Below are 12,927 nucleotides of genomic sequence, written 5' to 3'. Positions count from 1 at the left end.
AACTATTACCCATATTTCAGGAACACATCCTGAATGTTGAGCTTAAAGCAGTTTCCTGAGTAGAGTTGGAAATGGAAATATTCCAATAATAACAGTTTATAGTAATAATAGTTTAGAGCTCTAGCTTGAAGTTGGTTGTGGATGTCTTTTCTTTTTTGAGTCTCTGAGTAACATCACTTATGAAATCTCATTTTTCAAAAGTACAGGCATGAGCTGATCTCACTTGATAATGCTGCAGTCATAGAATGGCTACAGTCTAAATAGTTTCTAAAAATCATAGACTCTCAGAAATATTAGTGGGCCCCGAATACCGAACCACAACGTATAGAATTCCTTTTTTGTTATTGTTAAAAGGATCTTCTCTGGTGGTGCCTGGGTGGCTCAGTCGTTAAGCGTCTACCTTCGGCTCAGGTCATGATCTCAGGGTCCTGGGATCGAGCCCCGCATCGGGCTCCCTGCTCGGCGGGAAGCCTGCTTCTCCCTCTCCCACTCCCCCTGCTTGTGTTCCGTCTCTCGCTGTGTCTGTCAAATAAATAAAATCTTTAAAAAAAAAAAAAAAAAAGGATCTTCTCTGTACCAATGGATTATTTAGAAATGGACAATTCGAAAAAAATACTGAGGTCCAGTGGATAAAAGCAATAGATTTGAAGTCTGTCAAAGCTGGGTTTGGAACCTTGGTTTGGCCACTTCCTTTTGGCAAGTCACTTAACGTCCCTTCTGTTAAGCTTCTTGTAAGATGGAGCTAAAGACACCTCATCTTGTTGGGAAGATTATGTGAGGTAATATGTAGAAAGCACCTGACACACAATAAATAAGCCTGAAGTTGTGAACTCTGATCTTCATATGGGTCAGTTCATATATTCAAGATTTTATTCAACAAACTTTTTCTCCATGAACCAGCCACTGGGGAGCCAGTCCTAGGAGTCCCTGCCCCTTTGCGGATCACAGCATAGAGGGCCTCAGTGAAAGATGTCTACTACATGGTGTAATAAATGCTGTGATAGAACATACATAGTACAGTAGATCTTAGAGACGGTTTCTTGGAGGAGGCTGGGCCTAAGTTTAGAATAGCTATTTCCAGGATGGAGAAAAGAAGAGAGGCTTTTGCCAGAGGAGACAGCATGAGCAAAGAATAGCTGATTTTTCTGTCTTAATAGACTGGATTCCCAGTTCCACCCAGTGTCTCATGAGTCCCTTAGACAGAGAAAGAACAGCTGGATCAGAGAAAACCCATCCTATCCCTAGGAGAATAACTCAGACCATCTATCCTTCTGATAGAGTGGGGAGCTTGCAGCATCATCTCTATGAAATTAGGATAGCAAAGTATTTACATAGGGTTCTCAAAGTCCTTCAAGATACCAATAAACACAGCACTTAATGGAAACAAAAGACAAAGCCACTTCAGCTAAACTTAGTAAATTGAAGACATTTTCAACTTATTAAAAGTTAGATCTAAGGGGTTTTAAGATGCGTGGCAATAGGAGATGCCTAGGAAAACTGCTCTGTGGGTCTGAATCAGGAAGATGATCTTTGTTAGCTGTCATCTAGATGAGAGAGATTTCCAACCCATGTGCAAGGGTTACAGGTGTGCTAAGACCACTCCCAACAGGAGAGGCCTGGGGCAGCCAGAGCCCTGGACTGTTCAGCTCTGGCAGTGAGAAGTCCTTTCCTTTTACTCTATGTGAAAATAATATTAGTCTATCTGGAATGACAAGACAATAATTGAGAAATATTGCTATGGAGTTCCTTCTCTAAATGAGCTTCTCTTAAGAAATGTCAGCCTGAGTTATATTGGAGCTAGAGAGTTAAGGACATCATCATCACCACCATCATCAGTAGTATTTCTGGTTTTTAAATTAAATTAAATTTTTATTTAAATTCCAGTATAGTTAACATACAGCATCATATTAGTTTCAGGTGTACAATATAGTGATTCAACAGTTCCACAGATTACTCAGTGCTCATCAAGATAAGTGTACTCTTAATCCCCTTCACCTGTTTCACCCATTCCACCTCCCCACTGGTAACCATCTGTATATAAGAGTCTGTTATTTGGTTTGTCTCTTTTTCCCCTTTTGTTTGCTGTTTTGTTTCTTAAATTCCACATATGAGTGAAATCATATGGTATTTGTCTTTCTCTGATGGGCTTATTTTGCCTAGCCTTATACTCTCTAGATTCATCCATGTCCTTGCAAATGGCAAGCTATCATTCTTTTTTATGGCTGCATAATATTGCATCGTATGCACCTCTTTTTTATCCATTCATCTACTAATGTGCATTTGGGCTGTTTCCATAGTTTGGCTTTTGTAAATAATTGTTGCTATAAACCTAGGGGGTGCGTGGATCCCTTTGAATTAGTGTTTTTGTATTCTTTGGGTAAATACCCAGTAGTGCAATTGCTGGATCTAGGGTACTTCTATTTTTTAACTTTTTCCATACTCTTTTCCAGAGTGGCTGCTCCAGTTTGCATTCCCACCAAGAACACATGAGGGTTCCTTTTTCTCCACATCTTCACCAATACCTATTGTTTCTTGTGTTGTTGATTTTAGCCATTCTGACAGGTGTGAGGTGATATCTCATTGTAGTTGTGATTTGCATTTCCCTGATGGAAAGTGATGTTGAGCATCTTTTCATGTGTCTGTTGGCCATCTGGATGTCTTCTTTGGAGAAATGTCTGTTCATGTCTTCTGCCCATTTTTAAATGGATTATTTGTTTTTTGAGTACTGAGTTTTATAAGTTCTTTATATAGTTTGGATACTGACCCTTTATTAGATATGTCATTTACAGAGATCTTCTCCCATTCCATAGGTTGCTTATTAGTTTTATTGATTGGATTTCCTTCTCTGTGCAAAAGATTTTTATTTTGATGTAGTCCCAATAGTTTATTTTTGCTTTTGTTTCCCTTGCCTCGGGAGACATATCTAAAAAGATGTTGCTGTGGCTAATGTCAGAGAAATTACTGCCCGTCCACTCTTCTAGGCTTTTTATGGTTTCAGGTCTTATATTTAGGTCTTAAATCCATGTTGAGTTTATTTTGTGTATGCTGTAATAAAGTGATCCAGTTTCTTTCTTTTGCATGTTGCTGTCCAGTTTTCCCAACACCATTTGTTGGAGAGACTGTCTTTTTTCCATTGCATATTTTTGCCTCCTTTATCAAAGATTAATTGACCATATAATTGTGGATTTGTTTCTGGGCTTTCTATTCTGTTCTATTGATCTATGTGTCTATTTTTTGTGCCAATACCATGCTGTTTTAATTACTACAGCTTTGTAATATAACTTGAAGTCCAGAATAGTGATACCTCCAGTTTTGTTTTTTGTTTTCAAGATTGCTTTGGCTATTTGGAGTCTTTTGTGGTTCCATACAGATCTTAAGATTGTTTGTTCTAGTTCTGTGAAAAATGCTGGTGATATTTTGATAGGGATTGCATAAAATGTGTAGATTGCTTTGGGTAATAGAGACTTTTTAACAGTATTTGTTCTTCCAATACTTGAGCATGGAATGTCTTTCCATTTCTCTGTGTCATCTTCAGTTTCTTTCATCAAGTTTTTAGAAGATTTTATTTATTTATTTGACAGAAAGAGAGAGAGACAGAGCACAAGCAGACAGAATGGCAGGCAGAATGGCAGGCAGAGGGAGAGGGAGAAGCAGGCTCCCTGCTGAGCAGAGAGCCCAACGTCGGGCTGATCCCAGGGTCCTGGGATCATGACCTGAGCTGAAGACAGCTGCTCAACTGACTGGGCCACCCAGGCGCCCCACTTTCATCAACATTTTACAGTTTTCAGACTACAGGTCTTTCACCTCTTTAAGTTTATTCCTAGATATTTTATTATTTTTTGGTGGAATTGTAATTGGGACTGTTTTCTTAATTTCTCTTTCTGCAGCTTCATTATTAGAGTATAGAAATGCTACAGATTTCTACACATTGATTTGTACCCTGTGACTTTCTTCAATTCATTTGTCAGTTCTAGTGGTTTTTTGGTGGAGTTTTTTGGGTTTTCTATATATAGGATCATGTCATCCACAAATAGTGAAAGTTTGACTTCTTCCTTACCAATCTGGATGCCTTTTACTTCTTTTTGTTGTCTGATTGCTGTGGCTAGGATTTCCAATACTATGTTGAATAGAAGTGGTGAGCCTTGGTATCTTTGTCTTGTTCCCGACCTTAGGAGAAAAGCCCTCATTTTTTTCCCCATTGAGGATGATGTTAGCTGTGGGCTTTTCATATATAGCCTTTATTATGTTGAGGTATGTTCCCTCTAAACCTACTTTTTTGAGGGCTTTTATCATGAATGGATGTTGTACTTTGTCAAATGCTTTTTCTGTGTCTATTGAAATGATCTTATGGTTCTTATCCTTTCTCTTATTGATGTTATGTATCACACTGATTGATTTGGGAATATTGAACCACTTTGTATCCTGGGAATAAATCCCACTTGATCATGGCGAGTGATTTTTTTAATGTATTGTTGGATTTAGTTTGCCAATATTTTGTTGAGGATTTTTGCATCTATGTTCATCAGAGATATTGGCCTGTAGTTCTCTTTTTTGTAGTGTCTTTATCTGGTTTTGGTATCAGGGTAATGCTGGCCTCATAGAATGAATTTGGAAGTTTTCCTTCATCTTGTGTTTTTTGGAATAGTTTGAGAAGAATAGGTATTAACTCTTCTCTAAATGTTTGGTAAAATTCACCTGTGAAGGCATCTGGTCCTGGACTTTTGTTTGTGGGAAGTTTTTTGAGTACGGATTCAATTTCTTTGCTGGTAATCAGTCTGTTCAAGTTTTGTATTTCTTCCTGATTCAGTGTGTGGAGGTTATATGTTTCTAGGAATTTATCCATTTCTTCTAGGTTGTCCAATTTGTTGGCACATAATTTTTCATATTCTCTTGCAATCCTTTGTACTTCTGTGGTGTCAGTTGTTATTTCTCCTCTTTCATTTGTGATTTTGTTTATTTGAGTCCCCCTCCTCCTTCTTTTTTTTTTTTTTCTTCTTTGATGAGTCTGGCTTGAGACTTACCAATTTTGTTGATCTTTTCAAAGAACCAGCTTCTGGTTTCATTGATCTGTTTTATTGTTTTTTTAGTTTCTATATCATTTATTTCTGCTCTAATCTCTATTATTTCCTTCTTTTTGCTGGGTTTAGGTTTTGTTTATTGTTCTTTTTCTAGCTCCTTTAGGTGTAAGGTTAAGTTGTTTATTTGAGATTTTTCTTGCTTCTTGAGATAGGTTCAAATTGCTATAAACTTCCCTCCTAGAACCACTTTTGCTGCATCCCAGAGATTTTGTATCATTGTATTTTCAATTTCATTTTTCTCCATGTAATTTTTTTAAATTTCTTTTTTGATTTCTTGGTTGACCCATTCATTGTTTAGTACCATGTTATTTAAATTCCATGTCTTTGTGCTCTTTCCAGATTTTTTTCTTGTGGTTGACTTCTAGTTTCATAGCATTATCATCAGAAAAGATGCATGGTATGATTTTAACCTTTTTGAATTTGTTGAGACTTGTTTTATGGGATAATATGTGATCTATTCTGGAGAATGTTTCATGTGCATTTGAGAAGAATGTGTATCTGCTATTTCAGGATGGAATGTTCTGAATATATCTGTTAAATTCATCTGGTCTAGTGTGTTATTCGATGTCATAGTTTCCTTGTTGATTTTGTGTTTGTGTCCATTGATGCAAGTGGGGTGTAAAAATCTCCTACTATTATAATATTATTGATTAGTTCCTTTATGTTTGTTATTAACTGTTTTATGTATTTGGATGCTCCCATCTTAGGTGCATAAATATTTACAATTGTTATGTTTTCTTGTTGGATTGTTCCCTTTATTATTATATCATGTCCTTCTTTGTCTCTTGTTCTAGTTTTTGTTTGAAAGTCTATTTTATCCAATGTAAGTATTGCTACCCTGGCTTTCTTTTCACTTCCACTTGCATGTTAAATATTTCTTCATCTCCTTTCAATCTGCAGGTGTCTTTAGGTCTAAAATGAGTCTCTTATAAGCAGTATATAGGTGGGTCTCGTTTTTTTTTATCCATTTTGTCACCCTGTGTCTTTTGATTGGAGCATTTAGTCCATTTACATTCGGAGTAATTATTGATAGCTATGTACTTATTGCCATTTTGTTACTTGTTTTATGGTTGCTTTTGTAGTTCTTCTCTGTTCCTTTCTTTTCTTGCTCTCTTCTCTCCCAGTTTGCTAGCTTTCTTTAGTGATATACTTGGATTCCTTTCTCTTTCATTGCATCAAGCATATTCCTAATATTGTTTATTGCACTCTTCACCTCTGATTGGTTCTTTTTATGTCTTTATTAAAGATCTCACTGATGTCCTCCACTCTTTTCTCAAGTCCAGTGAGTATCTTTATAATCTTTGCTTTCTCTAACAGGTGTGCACTCTCTCTCTCGCTTGTTCTCTTGAATAAATAAATTTTAAAAATCTTTAAAAAAAAAGCGGGGGAGGGGGAGCCTGGGTGGCTCAGACGGTTAAGCATCCAACTCTTGGTTTCCGCTCTGGTCATGATCTCAGGGTTCTCTCCCTCTGCTCCTCCCCGCCTTCAAATTAATTAATTAATTAATTAATAAGTTAAAAAATCTTTAAATTCTCTAACAGGCATGTTGCTTATCTCCATTTCACTTAGCTATCTTGCTGTGATTTTGTCCTATCTTTCATTTGGGACATATTCCTCTGTCTCCTCACATTATTTATATCTGTTTCACTTAGATCTCTGGCCATGGCCTTGTCCCCTTCTTTCATTTGGGATAAATTTCTCTGTCTCCTCATTTTGTCTAACTCTGTGTGTCTGCTTCTGTGTGTTAGAGAGTTCAGTTATGTCTTCTATTCTTGAAAATAATGACCTTATGAAGAAGAGGTCCTGTAGTGCCCTGCAGTGCAGTGCCTCCTGTTTGCCAGAACCTGGCACTTCAGGGGTGTCTCCTATCTGTATTGTGTGCACCCAGTTGTTGTGCCCTGGCTGTTTTTTCCTTCAATCCAGTCGTCTGCAGAGGTTCTCTTTGCCTATTGTGGGCAGTGTTTGGCCCCCAGCCAGGGTGGGGCACACAGTTTTAATAAGGTGTGGGCTGATCTTGCCAAATCCTGCCACCACCCCCCCCACCAGGACTGGGGTTGTTTGGGCAGGCACACAATTTTAACAAGGTGTGCCCCGAGCTTCTGCAGGGCCACTGCCACAGCCAGACCAAGGCCCCGTGAAACTTGCGGGTCAGGAGATGCGGTGTTGGCACAGTTTGCACCCATCTCCTGGGGGAGGGGACCCACAGTGCCCGGACTGAGGCATAGGTAACTGGGAAGGGTGGATCCACCAAATCACGGGTGCCAAGGCTTGCTGTAAGCAAATTCAGTAGTGAATATTGCCTGCAGATTGAAAGCAAGGGGATGAAGAAACATTTATCATGCAAGTGGAAGTGAAAAGAAAGCCAGGATAGCAATACTTACGTTGGACTGCCCTGGTTCCTGCAGGTGGTATGTGTTTATGCTGGGAGACAGGGGAGGGACATGATGCCTGCCAGCTCCTTTGTTCCTGGAGAAGTCCTTCCATGAGCCCTGCCCCTCTAGGATTTGCTCTGAAATGAATCAACTAACTTTCCCTCCCCTAAGCCCCAGGTGTCTTTCAAACTGCTGCTTCTAGGCTGTATCTTCGAGGGTCGTGTCTTTAAGGGCAGGGACTCAGCTTCCTAACACCATCTGGGCTTTCCCAGAGCTGAGCCCACTGTTTCTTAAAATTCCAGGCTTTAAGTCTCATTGGTTGTAAGAACTTAAGAAATTTGGCCCATCTTGCTTTCAAAGCCGTTATGGGGATTTGTCTTTTCTGTGAGGGCTCCCCCATGTGACAGTCTGTTTCTCACCCTTCTCTGCACCCCTGGCTCCCTCCCCATGGCAGACAACCGGGGTTTCACTCACCACCATGTCTCCGCCTTTCCTACTCTCTTCAGTGTGGTCTCCTCTCTACTTTAGTTGCAGAATTTGTTCTGCCAGTCTTTGTGTTGTTTTCTGGATTATTTACACTGATTTGAGTGTTAATCTAGTTTTATCCGTGGGAAGAAGTGAGCTTAGGGTCCCCCTACTCTGCCATCTTGGCCTCCATCCAGTCATGTTTCTATTATTAAAGCAAAAGGATTCCCTGTTCTGAGTTACATGGCTTCTCCCAAAGATCTTGCTCCACTCCTGGCATAGAGCGATGACCAGAATGAGTGTCATGGGATTATGATTTATGATATAGAGAAGACAATCAATCTTAATCAAAAGCCACTGTAACTGTGACTAATTCTTGACACTGTCACCCATAAAGTAAGCATGTGTTTGGAGTGGGTATTCATCTTTCACCATCTGAAAGAGCCCTAAATAAGGCTGTGCATGTATGTGGCAGCATCATGGAGATGTGGTCTCTCTTTATACAAGAGCAAATAAATATTCTACCTGGAAAGAGAATGATAGAAACAGAGGCAAGAAATCATGAAATCACCTATTCATTGCCCCTTCTTTTCTACTTAAAATAAAGCAAAAACTAACCAACTGACCTTTCAACATAACAGTTTGGGCTTTTTTCACCCAAAAGCTCATTTCAAGGGCCATTAGGGGAATGTTTCAGCCTGGCCAGGTTACTCTGGATTTGTAGTTCTGCTGTCAATCCAGGGCTGACTCCCAGCAGAAGCCTCCTAATTGGCTGTCAGTGAGTCACTTTTATGCACAGACTTTTCTTTAAAACCTTTTCCATTCCAGTAACATGGCCTCTCTACATCAGCCCCCAAACACATTGGAAGTATAGGTGTTGGGAGTGGGAGAAAGGAGGGATGGAAACCACACTGAACTGGTGCTTTGAAGTTTGTGAATATTTCCCAAGTGTTTTCACTGTGAATGTGTTTCAGTCATGTTAAGACAGTCAAAACAGTTTGACAAGTTTCTCTTTGGCTCTGGTCTCGGCTACTGTGTTCCTGACCTGATTAGCTAGTGCCTAGAAGGGATTGACAAGAGTGGCAAATCCACCGAGACAGCTCTTTGTAAAGGGAATTTATGGCTGTGTAATACAGTGATTAACCCTAAGCACCCACAAGCTGTTACCCAGGGCACAACTTCTTCAGAGCCAAGGAAAGCAGAAGAATGAAATCAAACATTTCCTGCATGTAAATGTGTCCACCCTCCAAACATATTTGCTTGCCTTTGAATCTGACTTTATTGTTGCCAATTAGAATTTGGAGCTGAATTTGAATCTTGGCTCTGCTACCTAACAGTTATGTGAACCTGAGATATTTAACTTTTCTGAGTCTCATGTTCTTGTTTGTTGATTTCCACCCCTGAGGATGGTTCTTTACATGCAAAACCAGCACAGTGCCTGGTTCACAGTAGGCAATCAATATATGTTGATTTCCTTCCTTTCCTTGACCAAAATGTTTGAGTTAGGACTCGTTCCCATTACTAGCACAAGACTTAAAATCCAGAGAAGACACTTGAGGCCTGAATTGTCTGCCCTTTGCACTATGCCAAAATGATATCCCAGATCTTAAAAGCTCTCTGTTCTGACTAGCTTATGCTGGTTTTCCTGGTGGGATGCAATCTGCCACCTCATTCGTCATCCATAGGAAGTTACCTCTAGGACTTAATATTCTTTCTGGCCGCTCTCAGGCATTGATCTCCAAAGATGAGATATCTGAGCAGAATTCTTTTAACACTATCTTTGCACATGGAGCACTTAGCCTTCTTAAAGGTCTTCCCTCTGCTGCTACTGACTAACTGACCCTCTGGCATATAAGTGCCAGCAAATGCCCTTGCTCTTAAAATATCTTAGACTTTCGGGTCATATTGCCTGGAGAGATAGAGTGCTGAGAAAGGAAATAGGGTATGACCGAAAATTAAGTTGAGCTCATATTTTCTCATTATTAGGATCATTGTTTGTAAGGTTGAGATGCCACTACGACCCTGCAACTGGGTTGAGCCCCTCTTCTGTCTCCTATTCCTTCTTTTGTTCATCAAAGTACTTACCTTACTATATTGTTATTAATCTCAGAGAGCCTTTGGGTCAGGAACTGTGTCTTGAACTTTGTCATAAACCCAGCAACTTACATAATGTCTGGCACATGATAGGTGCTTGGCTAATTGTCAGGTGAGAGAATAAATGAATAAAAGAATGAATGTTGGCAAAACTATTAATAAATGTTTTCATCAAGACCTTTAAGAGTTTCCTAATCTCATCTTCCACTCCCCAATTTTGCCCAAATGTACAGAATCCAATATGGGGAAATAAATCTTTCTCCTCCCTGAGAAAAATAAATGAATTATGACAAGAATCCTAATATGACCCCCAGTTAAATACACAGTCCATTATTTAACACCAGGGAAAAGAGAACAGAAATAACTGAAACCCATACACCTGGCACTCTACTCTGTGCCATTTTACCTTTTTGGCCTCCCCTCTCACTCTTCCTCAGCCTGAATATACATTGCAAATGTGCCATTCTTCCCTAGGTCTAATTTGCAATGCCAACCCCCTGAGAATGATTCTCACAAGATATTGGGCCAGCAAATCTGCAGTTGAATGGCAGTACCTTGGATCTGACAGCAGAGGTCCAATGAGAAAGCTGTCTCTATGGGACTATTGAGAACTTTAAATGAGACAGTGTATACAAAGCACCCGGCACATGCTTGGCACATGAGAAGTGCTCGATGTATGTGAGCTAACTAGCTAATTTTCTGCTCCTCTAAGAGAGAGGGCATCAAGTGGTCTTCTTAATCCTTCAACTCACTCTTCAACGCACCTTCAAAGAAAGATCCAGAACAGAGTCACAGACCACATTTCTTTCTACATAATTATTGTTGTTTCAATACAGAAAAGGTTACTAGACAGACCAATACAGAAAAGGTTACTAGACAGACCATAACTGTAAAATGCTAATTCATTCACTTTTGGCCAGCCCCTCCCCAATGCCCCTCCTTTTTTAACCAGTGTTTTATTTTTGTTTGAAGAGGTCATTGCCCTTCCTACCAGAAACTTTGCATTTTTTTATAATCCATTAAAGCTTTACTTGTCTTAAAGAAACCAGAATTCCATTTTTTAAAGAATGCTTAAGATCATATGGAAACAAAACCATTTTAACAAAGCTATATACAGTAATTATTTTCTTGTATGTCATGTGCTTTTTCCTGCTACCCATACTCACTCCACCTGTATTCGCAATGAAGCTGTTCCTGCCAACCCCAATTCACACGTATTTTTCCTTCTCTTGGCCTCTTGCAGTGCTTGCAATACAACGCCCACTGCTTAGCCCTTGATTTCAATTTCATAGTTTCTTGGAGATGTCTGGAGTTTCTTCAGATTAAGTGCTCATTTTGCTTCTACTTCTTTTGAATCTCCACTAACATATTGCCTTAGGATAGTTCTTGGCACCAAATAGTGGCTTATTACACCTTGTTGAATGAACATATGGTCTTTAGGTGGGGGTTTTAGCCTGGGAATGGGTAAAGCTCAGGTAAGGATGGCTCCATTCTCCTTGTGGTCAGTCCCCCACTGTAGCTGTTTCTGTCCCATCTTGTGGCTTTGAGCCTAAGGAAGCATCCTCAGGCCAGACAGAGCTGGGAAGAGATGGCTCTCTTAGGTGATTTTCTTTCCAATATGGAAGTTCAGTGAGAAAGCCAAGGAAACAGACGTTCCATCCCTCCAGGTTTTCTTGTTCTCTTGCCTGCAAAAGACAGACTTTCATCAGCTAAATACTCTCTAATATAGCCAGCACCTGGCAACATGGAAACAGGGAAATTTGCTGCCTTAATGGAAAAAGGGGCATTTTTATTTAGCCTAGAAAAACAACTTAGTAGCCAATGAATACATTTGGACCATAAGAGTAAACAAGTGCCTCTATCCTAAATGGAAGAAGAAAAGAACCACAATTTAGAGATTAGAAAGCACCATTCAAAATTAGGCCAGTGCTGGATACCATTTCATGTTCAAACTAAGGAGAAGGGACTATTAATAAGGGTATTTGTTTCTCCATGTGTGATGCTCCTCCATACCATCAGAGTTTACTAGTGAATGGGGAAGACATTCCACAATTGGATGCCTCCTAGCTGACAGATACTGTTCTAGAAGTTTCTAGGGAATTCTGATGATGTGTTGGATCTATCCAAAGATAAAACTGCTGGAATAAGGAAAAGAGGCTCAAAAAAGATTTGAAAACTGCTTAGTTGCTTCGTGAAGAAGGGGCAGAAAGAAAAACTCCAACAGATGTCTCATTTAATATTCACAAGTCTATGAGAAATGTACTACTATTATCTCCATTTCAGGAATGAGGAAATAGAAGTTAAGAAAATCAAGGATGACTGGAATTATAAGAAAATATTATATTATTTGATTTTCCCGTTCATCTTATAAATGCAGAAAGTAAGGATCAGAGAGAGAAGGTGTTTTTATTAAAGTCACACAACTGCTAAGTAGCAGGATCAAAACACAAACCCTTCTGACTTTAAATCTAGTACTCTACCCACTATTTTAAGCTCATTTCTTTGCCAGCCCAAATCCAATCCCTCCACCCCAAATATATCCCTTTAGTCTTTATCTTTGGTTTGTAGGATGTGATTTAATATTTGTATCTTGTACTCACCCATGTATTCAAATAGTATTTATTGAGTGCCATTTATTGAGTGACATTTGAAATCTAGTGAGCAACACAGACATTAATAAAACGATTAACAAATAGATAACCAACAACCATTAATACAATTAAGGAATACTACAGAGCATATAAGTGTATAATGGGGGAATAATTTGGTTTGAATGGGATGCATTCAGGAAGGGCCTTTTGAGGAAATGCCTATCAAGCAGGGATCAGAAATATAAGTAGAAGCTGGTCCATCAGAGTCCAGTATTATCACTTTGGGGCCTAATGTGTTTAATAATGTATTTTATTCATTCAATAAAA

The 12,927-nt window shown here is 39.3% G+C and overlaps 1 long non-coding RNA gene across 2 annotated transcripts in view; it reads right to left on the bottom strand.

The window, feature by feature from the left end:
- Window positions 1–11,104: 11,104 nt before the first annotated feature.
- LOC144380441 (uncharacterized) overlaps window positions 11,105–12,927 on the bottom strand; it is a 197,669-nt gene continuing 195,846 nt past the window's right edge. For both annotated transcript variants that reach the window (XR_013444594.1, XR_013444593.1), the window contains one exon: window positions 11,105–11,694. This is a non-coding gene — a long non-coding RNA (uncharacterized LOC144380441). The remainder of the gene's footprint in view (window positions 11,695–12,927) is intronic.

This window comes from Halichoerus grypus, chromosome X (genome assembly GCF_964656455.1).
Source record: "Halichoerus grypus chromosome X, mHalGry1.hap1.1, whole genome shotgun sequence".
Taxonomy (NCBI): domain Eukaryota; kingdom Metazoa; phylum Chordata; class Mammalia; order Carnivora; family Phocidae; genus Halichoerus; species Halichoerus grypus.
This window is presented reverse-complemented; position numbering and strand designations above follow the sequence as displayed.